The following is a 15370-nucleotide window of genomic DNA, read 5'->3' on the forward strand; positions in this document are numbered from 1 at the left end:
CAAGGCAGGTAGGTCATGAGGTCAAGAGATCGATACCATTCTGGCCAACATGGTGAAACTCCGTCTCTACTAAAAACACAAAAATTAGCTGGGCATGGTGGCAGGTGCCTGTAGTTCCAGCTACTTGGAAGGCTGAGGCAGGAGAATCACTTGAAACCAGGAAGCGGAGGCTGCAATGAGCCAAGATTACGCCACTGCACTGCACTGCACTCCAGCCTGGGTGACAGAGCGAGACTCTGTCTCAAAAAAAAAAAAGAAAAGAAGCCCTGGTTCCTTCCTGGCCGGGCACAATGGTGGCTCACGCCTGTAATCCCAGCACTTTGGGAGGCTGAGGGGGGTGGATCACCTGAGGTCAGGAGTTTGAAACCAGCCTGGCCAACATGGTGAAATCAGACTCTACTAAAAATACAAAAATTAGCCTGGCGTGGTTGCAGGTGCCTGTAATCCCAGCTACTTGGGAGGCTGAGGCAGGAGAATTGCTTGAACTCCGGAAGCGAAGGTTGCAACGAGCCAAGATTCAAGCATTGCACTCCAGCCTGAGTGACAAGAGCTAGACTCTGTCTCAAAAAAAACAAAAAAAACAAAAAACAAAAAAGAAAACCCTGGTTCCTTTAGGGAGAATTGTATTTAGAACAATCTGGGTTCTAGGTGTACTAATTTGTACTGGAGTATCATGGCTTGTAGGCCCTTTCAGAGGACAGACTATCACGCTAATACACACAAAACAAATGCACACATATGCACACACACACACAATTTATAAAACTATGTGCTCACATTGATATTTACAATTCTGATCCAGCACTGCAGAGTTCATTCTAGCCATCCCCCTTTCCATATTTATTGATTTATTTCAGATGGAGTTTCACTCTTTTCGCCCCGGCTGGAGTGCTACAGTGCAATCTCGACTCACTACAACCTCCACCTGCTGGGTTGAAGCGATTCTCCTGCCTCAGCCTCTCGAGTATTTGGGATTACAGGTGCCTGCCACCACGCCCAGCTAAGTTTTTGTATTTGTAGTAGAGACGGGGTTTCACCATGTTGTCCAGGCTGGTCTCGAACTCCCAGCCTCAGGCAATCCACCTACCTTGGCCTCCCAAAGTGCTGGGATTACAGGCATGAGCCACTGCGCCTGGCCTCTGTGGAACCATTCTTAACTACTACACCCAACCACCCATAAATGTTCCTTCTTGCCAGGCACAGTGGCTCACACCTGTAATCCCAACACTTTGGGAGGCTGAGATGGGTGGATCACCTGAGGTTGGGAGTTCGAGACCAGCCTGTCAAATATGGTGAAACCCCACCTCTACTAAAAACACAAAATTAGCCAGGTATGGTGACAGGTGCCTCTAGTCTCAGCTGCTCGGGAAGCTGAGGCAGAAGAATTACTTGAAGTTGGGAGGTGGAGGTTGCAGTTAGCCGAAATTGTGCCACTGTACTCCAGCCTGGGCAACAGAGTGAGACTCCATCTCAAAAAAATAAAAACAGAAGGAGAAAAAGGAAACATGTTTATGTATTATAGGGCATTAGGAAAATATCTGTTTTCCTGCTTATAGGTTTAGATTCAGGGATCTGAAACTCCAATTATTTCAGAGGACAGGCTAGTACTATAAATGGGTGAAGCAATCAGATATAATAGGGAGGAGTAGAGACTGCGGGGGGTGGGGAATGGAAATTGCATGGCTCTTCTGGCTGGAGTGCAGTGGCCGGTTCTCAGCTCACTGCAAGCTCCGCCTCCCAGGTTTATGCCATTCTCCTGCCTCAGCCTCCGAGTAGCTGGGACTACAGGCGCTGCCACCTCACCCGGCTAGTTTTTTGTATTTTTTAGTAGAGACGGGGTTTCACCGTGTTAGCCAGGATGGTCTTGATCTCCTGACCTCGTGATTTGCCCGTCTCGGCCTCCCAAAGTGCTGGGATTACAGGCTTGAGCCACTGTGCCCGGCCTTTTTTTTTTTTTTTTTTAAATGGAGTCTTGCTAGTCACCCAGGCTTCAGTGCAATGGTGCGATCTAGGCTCAGTGTAATGGTGTGATCTAGGCTCACTGCAACCTCCACCTCCTGGGTTTAAGCAATTCTCCTGCCTCAGCCTCCCGAGTAGCTGGGATTACAGGTGCCCACTGCCATGGCCAGCTAATTTTTGTATTTTTAGTAGAGATGGGGTTTCACTATGTTGGCCCCGGCTGGTCTCCAACTCCTGACCTCAGGTGATCCACCCGCCTCGGCCTCCCAAAGTGCTGGGATTACAGTCATGAGCCACTGCACCCATCCGAAATTGCATGCCTCTTCTAAAGACATTAAAAATAATTTTAAGGGCCGGGCATGGTGGCTCACGCCTGTAATCCTAGCACCTTGGGAGGCCAAGGTGGGTGGATCACCTGAGGTCAGGAGTTCGAGACCAGCCTCACCAACATGGAAAAATCCTGTCTGTACTAAAAATACAAAATTAGCCAGGGGTGGTGCCGCATGCCTGTAATTCCAGCTACTCGGGAGGTTGAGGCAGGAGAATTGCTCGAACCCAGGAGGCAGAGGTTGTAGTGAGCCAAAGTCGTGCCATTGCACTCCAGACTGGGCAACGAGAGTGAAACTCTGTCTAAACAAACAAATAAACAAAAATTTAAAACAGCAACAACACATGGTGCTAATCAAAGATGTCTGTGGGCTGAATTCACTTCAAAGGCAGCTCTCATTTGTGAACTTTAGTTTATACTTTACAATTGTCTTTGTGAATTAACATTTGCCCTTGAAAGGTGTGTTTGCATGTGTGGATTTAGGTCAGTGTGTTCCAACAGTTACTGGCTGGACAATTTTAAGGATAAAGAGGCATATTTGTCACTCACAGTGGTGAGGAAACAAACACTTGGAGGGCCCATGTACCAACCTGGGCTCTTCTGTGGCCTGGAACATCAAAAGCTATGACAAGTTTGCAAGAGTTTTCTGAAGCATTTGGGGTTTTTTTTGACCAAATAACTCAGACTTGGAGAATGAACCACGGGGAGAGGCAAGAGAGAGTTCCCAGGATGAGACCAACTCTGTGAGTATTGATTGGAGGTTCCCAAAGGTAGGTAGATGGCCACACAGCAGAAGTTAGGAAATGGCAGGGCTGTCAGACCTGTGGGTAGGGTAAAAAGATTATAAATTAGATATTCTACAAGGCAACCCCTTGGGAAGGAAGTAATATCTTGTTAGCTTTCCTGGGACAATCAGAAAGGTCATTTAGCAAGACTACAATTGATAAACTAAAACTTGGATGTACATAAAAATCCATAACTTGATCAATTAGTATAACTAATCTCATTTTGTTTCCCAACACCTGACTTCCTCTTATGGTGGTAGTTGCAGGGCAAGGGACTCATGTTGCTCGCCTCCCTTGTAGAGTCTTTTGTGGTAAAAGTTCATTAAGCTAAAACCATAGTGACATGAGAAATTTGAGAGTGGAATATAGACTTTATTCTTTTTTTTTTTTTTTTTTTTTTTTTTTGAGGCGGAGTCTCGCTCTGTCGCCCGGACTGGAGTGCAGTGGCCAGATCTCAGCTCACTGCAAGCTCCGCCTCCCGGGTTTACGCCATTCTCCTGCCTCAGCCTCCCGAGTAGCTGGGACTACAGGCGCCCGCCACCTCGCCCAGCTAGTTTTTGTATTTTTAGTAGAGACGGGGTTTCACCATGTTAGCCAGGATGGTCTCGATCTCCTGACCTCGTGATCCGCCCGTCTCGGCCTCCCAAAGTGCTGGGATTACAGGCTTGAGCCACCGCGCCCGGCCTAGACTTTATTCTTAAAGCAATGAGTCTGTGTGGCATGAGTCTAAGTTCCTAATGAATGAGATTAAGTGAAAGTATTGATGGGACTTCTAGGAAGACAGCTTAAAAATAGAGCTCCTACCTATCAAATGCACTATAATTGTGTAACCAGAGCAGATTGTGTTGTGTTTAATTTTTCCCTCTTCCTAAAGTATTATTTCCTTCAGTTACTTCAACCATTCACTAAGTCTAATAGACTTATACTACTACCTTATGTGGTGAAGGTATAGAGAATAAGGGGAAGAAGAACTAAAGAAAAATGTGCCTTGCCTCACATTTACTCTTACGCTACACCCATCACAGGGAATAACATCCTACAAAAGAAGAGCGTCCAGGAGTTTGGGGCCGTGATCTGCAATTAAGTGAGTGGGGACCCATGATGGAGCAGATGGTTGGGGGGGAGCATAAGATGTACTGGGCACCTGGGAACAGCATGCAATTTCCAAGTACTAGGGTGATAACTCAGAAGGGACATAAAACGATAACCCTCCACCTACACTAGAGTAAGGCGAGAGACTAATTCTAGCAGTAGTCATGCTAAGTGGTATTCTTTTTTTTTTTTTTTTTTCTTGAGACAAAGTCTTGCTCTCTCGACCAGGCTGGAGTGCAATGGCACCATCTCAGCTGACTGCAACCTCCGCCTCCCAGGTTCAAGTGATTCTCCTGTCTCAGCCTCCCGAGTAAGGCTGCGATTACAGGCATGCACCACCACACTCGGCTAATTTTTGTATTTTTTTTTTTTTTTTTTTTTTGAGACGGAGTCTCGCTCTGTCGCCCAGGCTGGAGTGCTGTGGCCGGATCTCGGCTCACTGCAAGCTCCGCCTCCCGGGTTCACGCCATTCTCCTGCCTCAGCCTCCCGAGCAGCTGGGACTACAGGTGCCCACCACCTCGCCCGGCTAGTTTTTTGTATTTTTTAGTAGAGACGGGGTTTCACCGTGTTAGCCAGGATGGTCTCGATCTCCTGACCTCGTGATCCACCCGACTCGGCCTCCCAAAGTGCTGGGATTACAGGCTTGAGCCACCGCGCCTGGCAATTTTTGTATTTTTAATAGAAATGGAGTTTCACCATGTTGTCCAGACTGGTCTAGAACTCCTGACCTCGTGATCGGCCCACCTCGGCCTTCCAAAGTGCTGAGATTACAGGCGTGAGCCACCATGCCCGGCCCCCTATTCTTTTAGTATGCATTAAAACCACATAGGGGATATGACTGTTACTACGTTGGTAAAATGTTATAAGGGGCTGGAAGATCACTATTTGCTCTTCAACAGCCTTTCCTTAGCCTAAAACAGCTTTGTTTATCTTTCTTTCTTTATTTATTTACTTGAGACGGAGTCTCACTCTGTCACCCAGACTGGAGTGCAGTGGCAGGATCTCAGCTCACTACAACCTCTGCCTCCCAGGTTCAAGCCATTCTCCTGCCTCAGCCTCCCAAGTAGCTGGGATTACAGGCGCATGCCACCACATCTGGCTGATTTCTGTATTTTTAGTAGAGATGGGGTTTCACCATGTTGGCCAGGCTGGTCTCGAACTCCTGACCTCAGGTGATCCACCCTCCTTGGCCTCCCAAAGTGCTGAGATTACAGGCATGAGCCTTCGCACCCAGTCATGTTTATCATTATTGTTAACAGAGCTTATGAGACTATAACTCAAATAATCATAGTTTCCAATTGAAAATTTTCTGAACTTCATGATCTGAGGAATCAAGGACTTATGAAATAAAATATGAAATCTGGACCTTTCCAGATAATTTAGGACCTATCATTGCCCCAACCAAAACACATAGGCAAACTCATGGGCATGTATTAATAATTAGCTTTATACTCCTGAAATTGTAATTTTGACCTCCCTTAGAGTCTCAGTAATGAAGGATTAAGTTCATATTGCTATCTCTTGAATAAAGGTTCAAAAGTAAGGTTTAAATCAGAGGATAGGTCAGAATAGCTATATTCTCTTTTTCAGTTCTGGGTGGTTTCTCTTTTGTTTTTTTTTGAGACGGAGTCTTGCTCTTTCGCCCAGGCTGGAGTGCAGTGGCACCATCTCAGCTCACTGCAACCTCTGCCTCCCGGTTCAAGGGATTCTCCTGCCTCAAGTAGCTGGGATTACAGGCACGTGCCACCACGCCCAGCTGTTTTTGTATTTTTAGTACAGATGGGGTTTCTTTTTTTGAGACAGAGTCTCGCTCTGTCTCCCAGGCTGGAGTGCAGTGGCCGGATCTCAGCTCACTGCAAGCTCCGCCTCCCGGGTTTACGCCATTCTCCTGTCTCAGCCTCCCGAGCAGCTGGGACCACAGGCGCCCGCCACCTCGCCCGGCTAGTTTTTTGTATTTTTTAGTAGAGACGGGGTTTCACCGTGTTAGCCCGGATGGTCTCGATCTCCTGACCTCGTGATCCCCCCGTCTCGGCCTCCCAAAGTGCTGGGATTACAGGCTTGAGCCACCGCGCCCGGCCCAGATGGGGTTTCACTGTGTTAGCCAGGATGTTCTCAATCTCCTGACCTCGTGATCTGCCTGCCTTGGCCTCCCAAAATGCTGGGATTACAGGCGTGAACCACTGTGCCCGACTTCTGGGTGGTTTTCATAGCAATCTGTAGCAAGACAGGTACAGAGCCATGGGAGTGGAAAAATTCCTCTTACTTTTTGCTTTTTATTTTTACTTATTTTTTATTTTATTTTAATTTTTTGAGGCAGAGCGTCACTCTTGTTACCCAGGCTGGAGTGCAACGGCGCGATCTCGACTCACTGCAACCTCCGCCTCCCGGGTTCAAGCGATTCTCCTGCCTCAGCTTCCCGAGTAGCTGGGATTACAGGTGTGTGCCACCACGCCTGGCTAATTTTTTGTATTTTTAATAGAGATGGGTTTCACCATGTTGGTCACACTGGTCTCAAATTCCTGAACATAAGTGATCCACCTGACTCTGCCTCCAAAAGTACTGGGAATACAGGTGTGAGCCACTGCACCCAGCCTTCTTCTGCTTTTTTTTTTTTTTGAGACCGAGTCTCATTCTGTCACCCAGGCTGGAGTGCAATGGCATGGTCTCAGCTCGCTGTAACCTCCACCTTTCGGGTTTCAAGTGATTCTCCTGCCTCAGCCTCCCAAATAGCTGGGACTACAAGCACATGCCACCATACCTGGCTAATTTTTGTATTTTTAGTAGAGATGGGGTTTCACTGTGTTGGCCAGGCTGGTCTCAAACTCCTGACCTTGTGATCTGCCTGCCTTGGTCTCCCAAAGTGCTGGGATTACAGGCATGAGCCACCGCACCCAGCTTCGTTTTGCTTTTTAATCATTACAGATGATTTGGGAGGTTATTTGTCAAGACCAGCCCGCCTTAAATTTGTTCCCACTTTTCCTAGACCTAGATAGATGCCCAACTGCTTAACATATTATCTTCAGTTGGTTCTCCTCATATCAAATATCAACTTGCAAAATAATCTTTTTTTTTGAGACGGAGTCTCGCTCTGCCACCCAGGCTAAAGTGCAATGGCGCGATCTCGACTCACTGCAACCTCCGCCCCCTGAGTTCAAGTGATTCTCCTGCCTCAGCCTCCCGAGTAGCTGGGACTACAGGCACGTGCTGCCACGTCCGGCTAATTTTTTTGTATTTTTAGTAGAGACGAGGTTTCACAGTGTTAGCAAGGATGGTCTCGATCTCCTGACCTCGTGATCCACCCGCCTCGGCCTCCCAAAGTGCTGGGATTACAGGCGTGAGTCACCATGCCCGGCCGATCAACTTGCAAAATATTCTGAGAAGTGAGACAAGCAGTGTCCACGTTCTCCCATGAAGGAGGCTAGCAAAAATAAACTAAGGCCCCCTGCTTTAAGGGTAAAGGTCATAATTCCACTCTCCAATGTTTCTATTATTTCAGCCTAGTGAACTTTCACCCACAAAAAACCTTCTTTGAACAGTGTGATCAAAAACAAAAACAAGGTCTTTAGTTTTTTTGTTTTTTTTTTTAGATTGTTTACTTACAGCTAAACCTTTAGACAGGAGGCCAACTCTCAGTGGTCACTTTCAAATAGGTTTACTTTGGACTGGCAAGATTTTAAAAAAATCCACAACTTTCAAATAGACATGTGAATAATGCCAGTATTCTTGACTTTATCTGTTTTTCTAAAGTATTTACTCTCTCTAAGGGAACACCTTAGGGGAGTACTATGGATTTAAGAGAAAGACTTTAATGGGGACTCTGTGTCCAGTCCTAAAGTAAGGAGTGTAGTTGATTGGATGGTGACCAACAGATTTGAGGTGGCATCGTCAGTTCTGCAGGTAAGTGGAGGAGAGAGACAGGTAAAGTCAGCAAGCTGTGTCAAATGTGCCTTCACGTTCCTTTATTCACATAGCACCTTCTCTTTTAGGATCATGCATGCCCCTTTATCTACTGCTTTTTCAGTATAAGATCAAGGGTAAAGTTAAAGGGGAAAAGCAATTACTGTCTTAAAAGTCTCATTCTTGTGCTTTAGGAATGTTCTTCTCCTGGGCTTCCCTGAGAAAGCAAAGTTCAGTGTCCAAGTGGTCCTTCTGTATTTAAGGAACATTAAGAGAAGAATAAGAAATTTTTGGACAAAATGGGTTGTAAAAGAGAAGAGCCTTTGTAAAATTATATTTGAAAATGAACATTTTAACTTGAAACTGCTGGTAAAAATGTCAGATTAATCAATTTTTATAATACCGCACTTAGAGACAGTGTGTTATTCCAGAACTCCCAAGTATTTGGAATATAGTTGAGGGCCTAGATATAAATGAGCCATCAAAAAGGACACGTGGCAGGGCACGATGGCTCACATCTACAATCCCAGCAGTTTGGAGGGCCAAGGCAGGAGGCTCGTTTGAGTCTAGGTGTTTGAGACCAGTCTGGGTAACATAATAAGACCCCATCTCTCAAAAACTAAAAAATAAAAATAAAAAAATAAAAAAAATAGCTGGGCATGGTGGCATTTGGCTAAAGTTCCAGCTATGCAGGAGGCTGAGGTGGGAGGATTGACTGTCACTTGAGCCTGGGAGGTCAAGACTGCAGCTATTTAGCCCAGACAATAATTCTGGAGGTTATTAACAACAATTATAAAATTCCTATCATTTATTATTTACTGGGTGCTTATTATGGCCTACTGGGCACTATCCTATGTAATAGTGTAATTATTATTCCCAGTTTACAGCTGAGAAAACCAAAACCCAGATAAAGTAACTTGGCAAAGGCTACATGTATAGTAATTGACAGAAGCAAGCTCAAAACAACCTCTGTCATACTTCAAACCTTAACTATTTTGCTTTATTGTCCTATATTCCAATGCTCATTACTTACTGATATATTATCAAAAAAGGCAAATCACCGGGCGTGGTGGCTCAGGTCTGTAATCTCAGCACTTCAGGAAGCTGAAGTGGGCAGATCACCTGAGGTCAGAAGTTCGAGACCAGCTTAGCCAATATGGCGAAACCCCATCTCTACTAAAAATACAAAAATTAGCTGGGCATGGTGGCGAGCACCTGTAATCCCAGCTACTCCAGTGGTTGAGGCTGGAGAATTGCTTGAACCCAGGAGGTGGAAGTTGCAGTGAGCCGAGACTACGCCACTGCACTCAAGCCTGGGTAACAAGAGCAAAACTCTGTCGCGAAAAAAAGGCCGGGCGCTGTGGCTAATGCCTAGGGAGGCTGAGGCAGGAGGATCACCTGAGGTCAGAAGTTTGAGACCCGCCTGACCAACATGGAGAAACCCCATCTCTACTTCAAATACAAAATTAGCCAGGCGTGGTGGCGCATGCCTGTAATCCCAGCTACTCAGGTGACAGGAGGCAGGCAGAGGTTGCGATGAGCTGAGATTGTACCATTGCACTCTAGCCTGGGCAACAACAGCGAAACTCCATCTCAAAAAACAAACAAAAAAGGCAAATCTATCTTTTATATTCTTTGATAAACATCATAGGGAACTATATTTAATGTGTCTCAGGACATTTTAAATCTAGTAAGTATACATTTGTTGGCATTTTGAAGAGTAAGCTTCAAATATCTACAAATTTCACTCACATGGGAGAGAAAAGTTAATGCCTCCATTTATTCATATGTTGGTTCAAAGAAGGTTTGACAGGCCAGGTGCGGTGGCTCACACCTGTAATCCCAGCACTTTGGGAGGCTGAGGCAGGAGGATCACCTGAGGTCAGGAGTTTGAAACCAGCCTGGCAAACATGGTGAAACCCCATCTCTACTAAAACTACAAAAATTAGTCGGGCATGATAACATGTCTGTAATCCCAGCTACTCCGGAGGCTGAGGCAGGAGAATCGCTTGAACCTGGGAGGCAGAGACTGCAGTGAGCCAAGAGTACGCCACTGCACTCCCGCCTGGGCAACAGAGCAAGACTGTCTCAAAAACAAACAAACAAACAAACAAAAAAGAAGGTTTGACTCTCTGCATATCTTTTATGTTTGTCTCAATCATGTCTTAACGGACCCATTTTATTTAAAACTCCCTCAGTTCAGAGGTAATCAACTCTTTTCAGTTTGCTAGGACATTCCCAATGCTAAAACTGGAATAAGTCCCACACACCAGGAAATTTCTCTGTCCTGGGCAAATTGGAAAATTAGTCACCCTAGCTTCACAGCACTTATGAGTGCTTCAAGGTTGCTTTCAGATGATGGTAATGATGATAAATACGATCTGATAAGGCTCCACCAGCCATCAGCTCCATCATGGCTTAAGTTGTCTCTTGGGAAGAAAGATAGAATAAGTTGGGGAGGCCGGGCGCGGTGGCTCAAGCCTGTAATCCAAGCACTTTGGGAGGCCGACACGGGCGGATCACGAGGTCAGGAGAGCGAGACCATCCTGGCTAACAGTGAAACCCCGTCTCTACTAAAAAATACAAAAAACTAGCCGAGCGCGGTGGCGGGCGCCTGTAGTCCCAGCTACTCGGGAGGCTGAGGCAGGAGAATGGCATAAACCCGGGAGGCGGAGCTTGCAGTGAGCTGAAATCCGGCCACTGCACTCCAGCCTGGGCGACAGAGCGAGATTCTGTCTCAAAAAAAAAAAGAATTGCGTTCTAAGCCACATGTTTTTCCACCAAAGACGGTATTTCCTATTGCTATGATGTGAATGTGTCTCCCAAATTTTATGTATTGCAAACTTTAATCCCCAACACATATGTTGATTAGAAGTGGGGCCTTTGGGATGTAATCAGGATTAGATAATAGGTAAGGTCAACAGGGTGGGGCCTCCATGATGTGACTGGTGGGTGGCTTTAAAAGAAGACAAAGAAGGCCAGGTGTGGCAACTCACACCTGTAATCTCAGCACTTTGGGAGGCGAGGCAGGCGGATTATAAAGTCAGGAGTTCCGGACCAGCCTGGCCAATATGGTGAAACCCCGTCTCTACTAAAAATACCAAAAAATGGCCGGGCACGGTGGCTCACGGCCACAATCCCAGCACTTTGGGAGGCCAAGACGGGGCGGATCACCTGAGGTTGGGAGTTTGGGACCAGCCTGACCAACATGGAGAAACCCCGTCTCTACTACAAATACAAAATTATCCAGGCATTGTGGCGTGTGCTTGTAATCCCAGCTACTCAGGAGATACTAATCCATCTCAAAAAAAAAAAAAAAAATTAACTGGGCATGGTGGCACAGGCCTATAATCCCAGCTACTCAGGAGGCTGAGGCAGGAGAATTGCTTGAACCCAGGAGGTGGAGGTTGCAGTGAGCTAAGATCGTGCTACTGCACTCCAGCCTGGGTGACAGAGTGAGACACTGTCTCAAAAAGATAGAAAAAAAAAAAAAGAAGAAGAGGAAGACAGGCCTGAGGTGACATGCATGCTCTTGCCCTCTCACCATGTGATTGATGCCCTCTGCCTCGCTATGATGCCAAGATGCCTCACCAAATGTTGGCATCATGCTCTTGGATTTCTCAGCCTCCAGACTGTAAAAAATAAACCTCTGTCCTTCATGAATTCTCAAGTCTCAGATTCAGTTATAGCAACAAAAAATGGACTAAAACACCTATTGTGATTTTCCACCTTATTTACTGTGCTTGTCACTAAGCAAGTTGTGGTTATTAAGAAAATCAAATCTTAAAGAACAAAAATTTGCCCTTGTTAAGGATGTTCAAAAAATATATCACGGATTTCTCAGGTACTTCCAAAAGAAGAGCTTCAAGTAAACTTAGGAATAAATATATATTCTTCCAAATCTATTCCTTTAAAAGGCACAGAACACTTTGGAACTGCAAGTTTTGCTGTATTTGTTAAACCGTCAGAGACAGTTTAACCCACTAGTCAAATACATAAGCTTTGGCCTGGTTCAACTCCTGGTTCTACCACTTGCCAAGTGTTTGACTTTGGACAAGTTTATCAGTGCTCAGCACAATACCTGGCATCTAGTGAGACCCATAAAAAAGGAGTGTGATATTGTAATACATATATTTGGTTTTCAACCCCATTTCTTGACCTACAACTTCTAAAAAAGGCTAACAGTTTCCAAAGTGATGAGTTTTGTATGCTAATAAGATTACTGGTGGCTCCGGGCTGGTCACCAGAAAGACCAAGGCATAATTAGAGGGCTGGGACTTTCAGCCCCAGCCCCCAGCTTCCAGGGAGGGAAGAGGGGCTGAAAGTTAAGTTGCTCACCAAAGGCCAAAGATGTAATCAATCATGCTTGCAAAATGGAGTTTCCATAAAACCCCCAAAGAACTGAGTTTGGAGAACTTCCAGATAGTTGAACACATGAAGGTTCCTAGAGGGTGGCAAGCCTGGGGAGGGCATGCAAGTTCCGTGTCCTTTCCTGTACCTCATCCTATGCATCTCTTCATCTGTATCCTTTATGATATCCTTTTTTTTTTTTTTTTTTGAGACGGAGTCTCGCTCTGTCGCCCAGGCTGGAGTGCAGTGGCCGGATCTCAGCTCACTGCAAGCTCCGCCTCCCGGGTTTACGCCATTCTCCTGCCTCAGCCTCCCGAGCAGCTGGGACTACAGGCGCCCGCCACCTCGCCCGGCTAGTTTTTTGTATTTTTTTTTTTGAGACGGAGTCTCGCTCTGCCGCCCAGGCTGGAGTGCAGTGGCCAGATCTCAGCTCACTGCAAGCTCCGCCTCCCGGGTTCACGCCATTCTCCTGCCTCAGCCTTCCGAGTAGCTGGGACTACAGGCGCCCGCCACGTCGCCCGGCTAGTTTTTTGTATTTTTAGTAGAGACGGGGTTTCACCTTGTTAGCCAGGATCGTCTCGATCTCCTGACCTCGTGATCCGCCCGTCTCGGCCTCCCAAAGTGCTGGGATTACAGGCTTGAGCCACCGCACCCAGCCTTTTTTTTTTTTTTAAGACAGGAGTCTCACTCTGTCACCCAGGCTGAAGTACAGTGGCACAATCTTGGCTCACTGCAACCTCTGCCTCCTGGGTCAAGTGATTCTCCTGCCTCAGCCTCCCAAGTAGCTGGGACTACCCACCATGCCTGGCTAATTTTTTTATTTTTAGTAGAGATGGGGTTTCACCATGTTGGCCAGGCTGGTCTTGAACTGCTGACCTCCAGTGATCCACCTGCTCCGGCCTCCTGAAGTGCTGGGATTATAGGCTTCAGCCACGGCACCCAGACTATAATATCCTTTAAAATAAACCAGTAAGCATAAGTAAATGTTTCCCTGAGTTCTGTGAGCTGTTCTAGTAAATTAATCAAACTCAAGGAGGGGGTCATGGAGTCTCTGAAGCAGAGGTAAAACAACCTGTAACTTGCAATTGGCCTCAGAAGTTGGGGGCAATCTTAGGAACTGAGGTTTAAATCTGAAAGGCAGTCCTCAACCTGTGGTTTCTGAGGCTATCTCCAGGTAGTGTCAGAATTGAATTAAACTACAGGACATCCACATTCAGCTGGTGTCTGTTGCAGAATCGCTTGCCTGCTGGGTCTGTGGGGAAAATCCCCCACAAATTGGTCACAGAACTCTTCTGTGTTGGTTGTCGTGTGAGAGAAGAGGAAAAAAATAGTTTGAGTTTTTCTACTCATGGAGAAATTGGTGGTTATTGAACATCTATTTATGTCAGGCACTACATGAAGTACTTAACATGCTGTTTCATTTTTTCTCTAACGATTCTAAGAAGTAGACATCCTCATTATCCTCAATTCACAGATGAGAAGATTAAGGCACAGAAATATTGGACAATTTGTTTAAGGTAAAAATGAAAGGATGTACACTAAGTCTCTCTGACTCCAAACCAAAATCCCAAACATAATTTTATCCTGCTATTCCTCAAATATAGATATAATCTTCACTAGACCTGATAACTTTACTTTAGAAGTCTCAGTAGGAAGGATACAGACAACCAGCCAGTCAGGGAGTTTTTATGGACCCCAAACGTTCCTCTGCCGTATGGTCTTACCTTGGTGATTCATCAGGGTGAGGTTCTGGTCCACAGCCATATAGGCTTAGAAATACAATCGGCTAACACATAGATTATGGATGTATCTCCCAAAGCAGACTCAAGTGGCTGGTATTCAAAAGCAGAATACCAGTTTATTCATAAAATTTTGAATAGAAATAGAAAATTATAATGGCCAAGGGTCAAAACATTTATGTTCTGTTAGCAGCCCTAGGGAAGTCAGATGGTAAGAGTAGGTTGCTTACAGAGTAAACAAGGGAGTCTGTTTTATTTAATACAATTTTTCTTTTTTTTTTTTGAGACAGGGTCTCACTGTGTCACCCAGGCTAGAGTGCAGTGGTGCAATCTCGGCTCACTGAAGCCTCCACCTCCAGGGTTCAAGCAATTCTCCTGCCTCAGCCTCCCACACAGATGGGACTACAGGTGTGTACCACCACACCCAGCTAATTTTTGTGTTTTTTTTGGGTAGAGATGGGGTTTCATTATGTTGGCCAGGCTGGTCTTGAACTCCTGACCTCAAATGATCCGCCCACCTTGGCTTCCAAAATGCTGGGATTACAGGCATGAGCCACCGTGCCCAGCCTATTTAATAAATATTTACAGGCCATGATAGATTGAAACCCATTCAACTCCAAAGCAGCCACTTCCAGAATGGAACAGGCTAATGCAACCTCTTATCTACAAACACTTGGATAAACACCAACAGCATTTGCCTCTGAGACACTCTGTCTTCCTAAACATTTTTTTTTTTTGAGACGGAGTTTTGCTCTTGTTGCCCAGACTGGAGTGCAATGGCGCTATCTTGGCTCACTGCAACTTCTGCCTCCCGGGTTTAAGCGATTCTTCTGCCTCAGCCTCCTGAATAGCTGGGATTACGTGCATGTGCCACCACGCCCAGCTAATTTTGAATTTTTAGTAGAGACAGGGTTTCACTGTGTCACCCAGGCTAGTCTCGAACTCCCGACCTCAGGTGATCTGCCTGCCTCAGCCTCCCGAAGTCCTGGGATTACAGGTGTGAGCCTATTTTAGGATTATAGCATAATCTTGCCTACCAGGGAGCCATTTTACCTCTTTACTAAGACTTTGAATAACTATACTTTGACCCACTGTGCATTGATCTCAAGGTTAAAATCTGAAAGGACAACTTTAATTCCATGGTTTCATAGGGAGTCCTCTCACTGAGGCTCCAAAGTATTGACAGCAGCAATAAGAGACAAGATCCCTCTGGCAGAAG

General features: G+C 45.9%; 1 long non-coding RNA gene across 4 annotated transcripts in view; it reads right to left on the reverse strand.

The window, feature by feature from the left end:
• Positions 1–15370, reverse strand: part of LOC117075839 — a 74780-nt gene that overhangs the window by 9643 nt on the left and 49767 nt on the right. For all 4 annotated transcript variants that reach the window (XR_004434154.1, XR_004434153.1, XR_004434152.1 and 1 more), the window contains exon 3: positions 2878–3108. This is a non-coding gene — a long non-coding RNA (uncharacterized LOC117075839). The remainder of the gene's footprint in view (positions 1–2877; positions 3109–15370) is intronic.

Source organism: Trachypithecus francoisi, unplaced genomic scaffold (genome assembly GCF_009764315.1).
Source record: "Trachypithecus francoisi isolate TF-2019V2 unplaced genomic scaffold, Tfra_2.0 Lachesis_group5, whole genome shotgun sequence".
Lineage (NCBI taxonomy): Eukaryota > Metazoa > Chordata > Mammalia > Primates > Cercopithecidae > Trachypithecus > Trachypithecus francoisi.